Source organism: Plecotus auritus (genome assembly GCF_963455305.1).
Source record: "Plecotus auritus genome assembly, chromosome: 7".
Lineage (NCBI taxonomy): Eukaryota > Metazoa > Chordata > Mammalia > Chiroptera > Vespertilionidae > Plecotus > Plecotus auritus.
Window position 1 is genome coordinate 54,298,194 of NC_137774.1, and position 7,312 is coordinate 54,305,505.

Here is a 7,312-nt window from a genome sequence, read left to right on the forward strand (position 1 = left end):
CCTGGGGTCGATTCTGGTCAAGGGCACATGCCCAGGTTGCAGACTCAATCCCCAGTAGGGGGCATGCAGGAAGCAGCTGATAAATGATTCGCTCTCATCATTGATGTTTCTATCTCTCTCTTCTTCTCCCTTCCTCTCTGAAATCAATTAAAAAATAAAAAGGATATGACCTGCTTAGAAGCCTGCAATTTAGAGTAGGTCAGTCATTTTCATGGATTTTTTTTAAAGATGTAACATATCTGCAAATGCAGCGTAAAACAATGACCGTCTATGAATGACAAAACTTAAAATGGCATGGTCATAGATTTGATTATAATGCAATTGATAAAAAAACTTTTGCTTTTTTCTATAAGTTATAACATTCTAAGACAACAATTTCTTGGTAAATAATTACTGTAAAACGACAGAGAATAATATAAAGTCTGTATATATTTAGATTCAATACATAATTTCAGCATATAAAAACCAAATAATATGTAAGATTTTAAAATGTGACACATGGCTTATTGGAAGGGTATATTTAGCATTGAAAATAATTCATAAACTCCCAATGTATGGAACACAAACATCTGGAGTATCACTGCCAGATGCCCCCACAGGGAACCATCACTCTTAGCTTGCCTGGTGTCCCTGACTGGACACTTGCTACCCTTGGGAGCTTCCTGTTAGAACTTGGTCTCAATCTTTGTAAGTTCCTTTCAGGAGTAGACTGAAATTTCTAAAACATCTATTCAATAAATTATATGTATAAAAAGAACCAAGATGGCGGTGTAGGTAACCCCATGTACACTCCGCCTCTAACAACCACATGAAAATTACAACTAAAATACAGACAACCATCATTCAGAACTGCCTGAAAGCTGGCTGAATGGAAGTCCTACAACTAGAGAAACAAAGAAGAAAGCACATTGAGACTGGTAGGAGTGGTGGAGGTGTGGAATTGGCTGGTCTGACACCCACATGTGCCGTTTTTTAATCGAAGGGAGATCATCTCTTCAGAGGCCATCCGTGAGGAGCAAGGGGTCCAAGCCCCACACCAGACCCCAGCCTAGGGTCCCAAAGCTGTGAAGAGAAGTCCCCACAACTATTGGCTGTAATAGTCAGTGGGGATTGTGGCTGAGTGACATGGAGGCTGCTGGAGACCCAGGTGTTCCATTTAAAGGGCCAGTGCACAAACTTACTCAGACTCCCAGCACTGGGTGGCTTTGGGAGACCCAGAAACCTATGTGGAGGAACTGGATTGTCTAGAATTGGGGTAGGACTTCAGGGGCAGCTTTCTCCCAGATAGGGGTGCTCACCGGGGTCATTGTTCCTGTGTTGGGACCTTCCCTGTCACAGAGCTGACTGGCAGCCATATATGAATCTCTGTCAGCCTGGAGCACACTGTTTGCTCTGCCCTGGGGATTCCCTGAGACCCTATCCCATCCAATTTGCAGCCCCACCCAAGCTGTTTGTAGCAGCTTTTCCATATGAATGGCCTGTCCTGGCTCAGGCTTCACACTTTGCTAAAATCTGTCAAACCAGCTGCAGATGATGACAGTGTACTTTAAACCTATCAATAAGAGGCCCAAGACCTGGCACTAGCACCAGCCTGCCTTGCTTCACAGCTGGCCTTGCCTGGGCACCTCCAAGCCCAATACAAGTAGCAGTCATCTGCAGATCTCTCTGTAGCTTCTGCTGGGTGGCCCCAGGCAGTGGCTGACTGCACTTCTGTAGAGGCCCTAGAGCCAGTGCACCCAGTAGACAGCTTCAGACCATAGCAGATTACAACTCTACACATCCACAAGTGACACACTAAAGAGGCAGACTCAATGAGCACCAAAGCCCCATGGAAGCAAGTCCTGCTCCATAGAGGTGTCTCCTGCACAGCAGCTCTTCCACTGTAGTCATAGCTGGTCCTTAGAGGCAATTGGCCCGGAGGTTAATTCCTCCCAGTGATGCCAACAGCAATCCAAGGCTCAACTACAAGACTGTGCACACAGCCCACACAGGGGCACACCTAGAGTGCCCAGCTCAGGTGACTGGGGAAGCTGAGCCACTGGGCCCTACAGGACACCTGATACACAAGGTCACTCTATCAATTCCAAGAGACATAGCAGCTCTACCTAATACATAGAAACAAACATAGGGAAGCAGCCAAAATATGGAGACAAAGAAACATGTCACAAATGAAAGAAATGGAAGCAATCAAACTACTGATACAGAGTTCAAAACCATGGTTATAAGGTTACTCAGGGATCTTCATGAGATTTTCAAGGATCTTAGTGAGAATATCAAAGACATGAAAAAGGACCAGTCAGAAATTAAGCATACACGAACTGAAAGAAAGAATCATTTACAGGGATTCAACAGTAGAGTGGAGGATTGTGAGAATCAAATCAATTATTTGGAATATGAGGAAGCAAAATAAATAAATAAAAATTATGAAGGTAGTGTAAGGAGTCTCTGGGACAACTTGAAGCACACCAACATTTGCATTATGGGGGTGCCAGAAGGAGAAGAGAAAGAGCAAGATATTGAAAACCTTTTTAAAGAAATAATGACAAAAAACTTTCCCTTACCTGGTGAAAGAAATAGACTTACATGTCCAGGAAGCACAGAGAGTCCCAAACAAGAGGAACCCAAAGAGGCCCACACCAAGACACATCATACTTAAAATGCCAAGGGTTAAAGACAAAGAGAGAATCTTAAAAGTAGCAAGAGAAAAGCAGTTAGTTACCTATAAGGGAGCACCCATACAACTGCTGATTTCTCAACAGAAACTTTGCAGGCCAGAAGGGAATGACAAGTAATATTCAAAATGGTGAGTAGTAAGGACCTACAACCAAGATTACTCTACCCAGCAAAGCTCTCATTTAGAATTGAGGGTCAGATAAAGAGCTTCACAAACAAGAAAAACCTAAAGAAGTTCATCACCACCAAACCAGTAAAACATGAAATGAAGAGAAAGAAGAAGAAGAAGAAGAAGAAGAAGAAGAAGAAGAATATGAAGAATAAAATGGCAACAAATACATATCTATCAACAAATGAATCTAAAAATAAAAATAAATGACCAAGAAATCTAATGGACAAAATAAACTGGTGGATAAAATAGAATCAGAGGCAATGAAGCATGAAACAGATTGACAAATTTCAGAGGAAAGAGATTAACCAAAGATCTTACTTATAGACACAGACAGTAGGGTGGTGAAGGCCTGGGATGGGGTGGGAACCGGGTGGAGGGGGACAATGGGGGAAAAACGGGGGACATCTGTAATACTCTCAACAATAAAGATTTAATATATATATATACAAATAGAACATAACTATTATTAATTTTTATTTGACAAAGCTTCCCATGTAATTTCAAGTATAATAAATAGGCCTAATTTAGTTTAAGGAGATTTCTTTTATAAGAGAGAATAAATCCTTGAGGTATTCCAGGATCCATTGGAATGACTCAAAGTCATCTCTCAGTTTAAAAAGTCTCTTAAAATTTAAACTTTGGGAAGGTTATCAAATATACTTATCCAAAGATTATATCATAAACTCTTTATAAATCTAGATAAAAACATATATTTTATGGTAATAACTCTACTAGTAAAAGACATTAATCAAAGTTAAACTGGTTTTAATATTAAATATTTTGTCTAGACCACAGAATTCTGCTTAATTTATATAAGTATTTCATCTTTTTTTTATTAGGCCAATAAAATATTATATCCTAGTAATGCCATCTGGAGGCTGAAGCACCACATATAATACACAAACACATATCACATAAAGACCATATGCATAAAGACCATAACATAATTTGAAACATTAATTTTTGCAGAGAAAACACAAACATTTTTTAATAAACTTAAAACTTTCACAAATTTTTATAACCTTCACAATTTTATAAACCTTTCTCCAATTTTCAAACCTTCTTACCCATTCAGAAATAACTGTCCTTAGAACAAGTTACTTTCTTCCTTTCCTTCAAAAATGAATCTCCAAACTTATGCCTTTTATTATCACGATATAATTCCTCCCAACTTAACTTGAACTTTTAACTCTTAGAAGCCTCAATTTTCAATAATAACCGAAATAAAATAAAATAAAATGACCAGCATCTCTTAGATTGATGTTTATGAACACATTGTAAACACATTATAAACACTTTCAAGAAACACACCTTCAACAAAGCACAAGACATTACATCAACAGCTCCAAATCTACTTTACCGACTTTCTGCAATCAAGACAAAAGCAGGTGAACTTAAGACTTACCTAGCAATCAATGTTTCAGTATTTCATGTTATTTCAAAATATCTGTGAATTCAATAACTTTAATTAAAATTCACTAATTTAGAAGGGAATAGTTGAAATAAGTCAAAGTGAGATAAAAATGGCCCAGACAAGAGTTCTTGGTATTTGCATTTCAAAGGTCCTGGGACTTTGGTTTCTGAAAGCCAGTTATCTATAAACATTTTGAGCTGAACAAGGGAGGTTGGGGGAGGGAAAAGGAGGTAGTGGGCTTTGATATTCTGGAGCCACACATCTCTGACTCTGTAAAGACTGCGCTGTAGCCCTGGCCGATTTGACTCAGTGGACAGAGCATTGGCCTGCAGACTGAAGGGTCCTGGGTTTGATTCTGGTCTAGGGCACATGCCCAGGTTGTGGGCTCGATTCCCAGAGGGGCAGGAGGCAGCCAATCAATGATTCTCATCATTGATGCTTCTATCTCTCTCTCCCTCCTTCTTCCTCTCTGAAATCAATAAAAATACATTTTTTAAAAGACTGCATTGTAAACCAAGGACAGTATTTCTTTTTTAATTCCTCAAGGATTTGCAAATGTTGGCAAAGGACTAACAAATTCATTCACCCGTTTTTGAAATGTTTTTCTATCTGAGTACGTTTTCCTCTGAGGCTCTGTAGCAATATAGAGAGATCTCATTTACAGGTAGCATAAAGCTGAGGGCCATTTCTGAGAGCCATAAGGGCTTGCATGTATGGAAAAGACATACCGATCTCAGAAGGCCTCATTCTCCACTCACTTCCCTGGAATGGGAAAACAGGGCTAGTCGCAGGGTAGCATTACACTTAATGGTGCCATTAACTGACCAAACCTCTCCATGGTCCACTTGTAGTGGGGCCAGCTTGTGCTGCAAAAGATTAACCTTTTTTTAAGTGACCCTGAATTAAATTTCTCCTGATTGGAGAGTATGTACCCCCAAAAAAGGGGACTCTCAGGCACTGCGGCTTGGTTCCCCATCTACAGAGGCATGTGTAGCAAGCCAAGAGTTAGGCATCTCTGCACGTCTCTGGGCTGTTTGGGCCATTCTGAGTAGAGTGGGTCCCCTGTTAAGCCTTCTCTCAGGCTCTCATGGAAGTTAATCACGAAGAAAAGGTGGTTAGCAAACGTTCAGTCAGCCTTGTGATTAGTTTCCTCTTGGGAGGTTTCATTTTAAAAATCATCATTTTCCCCTTTTGGTTCAGTATCTGGTTCATTTAGTTCTAAATACATATTACCCTTCTGAAACACACACACACACACACACACACACACACACACGTGGGTATCACTGATTTAAGAAAAAATCTCTCTGGATCAGGTGAATTGGGGACGATTTGACTAGTAAAATATGTGTTGCCCTAGTTGAAAGGGGGCAGGCTCTGATTTTAAAACAGCCATTGGTTGCTTAGATACCCTACCATTTGCACAGAAGCTTTACTCCCAGGGAGAGGAAAACTTAGTTGGGTCCAGATAAAGTAGTCCCAGTATCTGCAAAAGCCTTAGTAACTTCCCCTTTTATCCTAATTTCAGTTTCTCCTAAAGTATGAGTGAGGAGAAGGGGAGATACTCTTTCACAGTCCTCGGAGCATCCCTACGTTCGCTTCTGTTTGTTTCCTCTGTAAATTCTTTTTCCGTTTTCTACATACACTTTCTTAGGGTGACCTGGCTTTTTCAAGCAAAAAACAGACTCTACAGTTTCACAGCAGGCCTTATTGAGTAATTCTGTTGTCTGGCTCTCAGAAACGAGTAGGTGTATTAATTGGAACAGGTCAGAATAGCCAGGATTACATGTTCTAACAGTTAAATTTCTTTGTGAACCGATCAGGATCCCGGATAAAGTTGGGAACAATTGCTGGTTCCTCTCTAGCTATTTACCCTCTGGTTGGGGAAAAGTATAAACCATTCATTCATTCTTTTTTTTTTTTCTTCTAGTTTTTTTTATTTCAAGAAAAATGATCTTAAATATAATAATGTTACATGCAATAAACATTCATGTCTTAAGAAAAATGATTTTAAATATGATAATGTTACATGCAATAAAACCAATTATTCAAGAATAATGATCTTACATGTAATAATATATTACATGCAATAAACATTAATATTTCAAGAATAAAGGATTTTAAGCATAATAATATTACCAAAACTGTACCAACATAGTATAATATCACAAAAGTTGTAGGAAATATTAAAAATCTGAAAATAACAGGATTACTTCTATTATATTCTAGTGTATTTTTCCCCCCTCTGGCTCTATTTTTGCTGATCAGTTTATGTTGTTCATTATATCTCACAAATAAGTGAGATCATATGATATTTATCTTTCTCTGACTGGGTTATTTCGCTTAGCATGATGCTTTTAAAGTCTATTTTGTCAGATATGAGTATTGCTACTCCAGTTTTTTTTTTTCTTTTCCTTTTGCATGGAAAGTTTTTTCCATCCCTTCACTCTCATCCTGTGTGAGTCTTTTGTTCTGAGGTGGGTCTCTTGTAGACAGCATATAGTTGGGTAATGTTTTTGTATCCATTCAGCTACCCTATGCCTTTTGACTGGAGCATTTAATCCATTTACATTTAGGGTTATTATTGAGAGTACTTATTTATAGCCATTTTAATTCTGTATTTCTAGGTTTCTCTCTCTGTTTCTTCTTCTCCGCAATCCCTTACAGCAATCCCTTTAGCATTTCTTGTCATGCTGGCTTGGTGGGATGAACTCCTTTAGCTTTTTTTTTTTTTTTTTTTTTTTTTTTTTTGGAGAAGCTCTTTATTTGACTGCCTATTTTGAATGATAGCCTTGCTGGATATAGTAATCTTGGTCTCAGATCCTTGCTTTCCATTCCCTTCCGGCCTGTAGAGTTTCTGATGAGAAATCAGGTGTCAGCCTTATGGGAACTCCTTTGTAGGTAACAGTCTTCTTTTCTCTTGCTGCCTTTAAGATTCTCTCTTTGTCTTTAATTTTTGGCATTTTAATTATGATGTGTCTGGGCATGGATCTGTTTGGGTTCTAATTGTTTGGGGTTCTCTGTGCCTCCTGAACTTGTGTGATTTTTTCCTT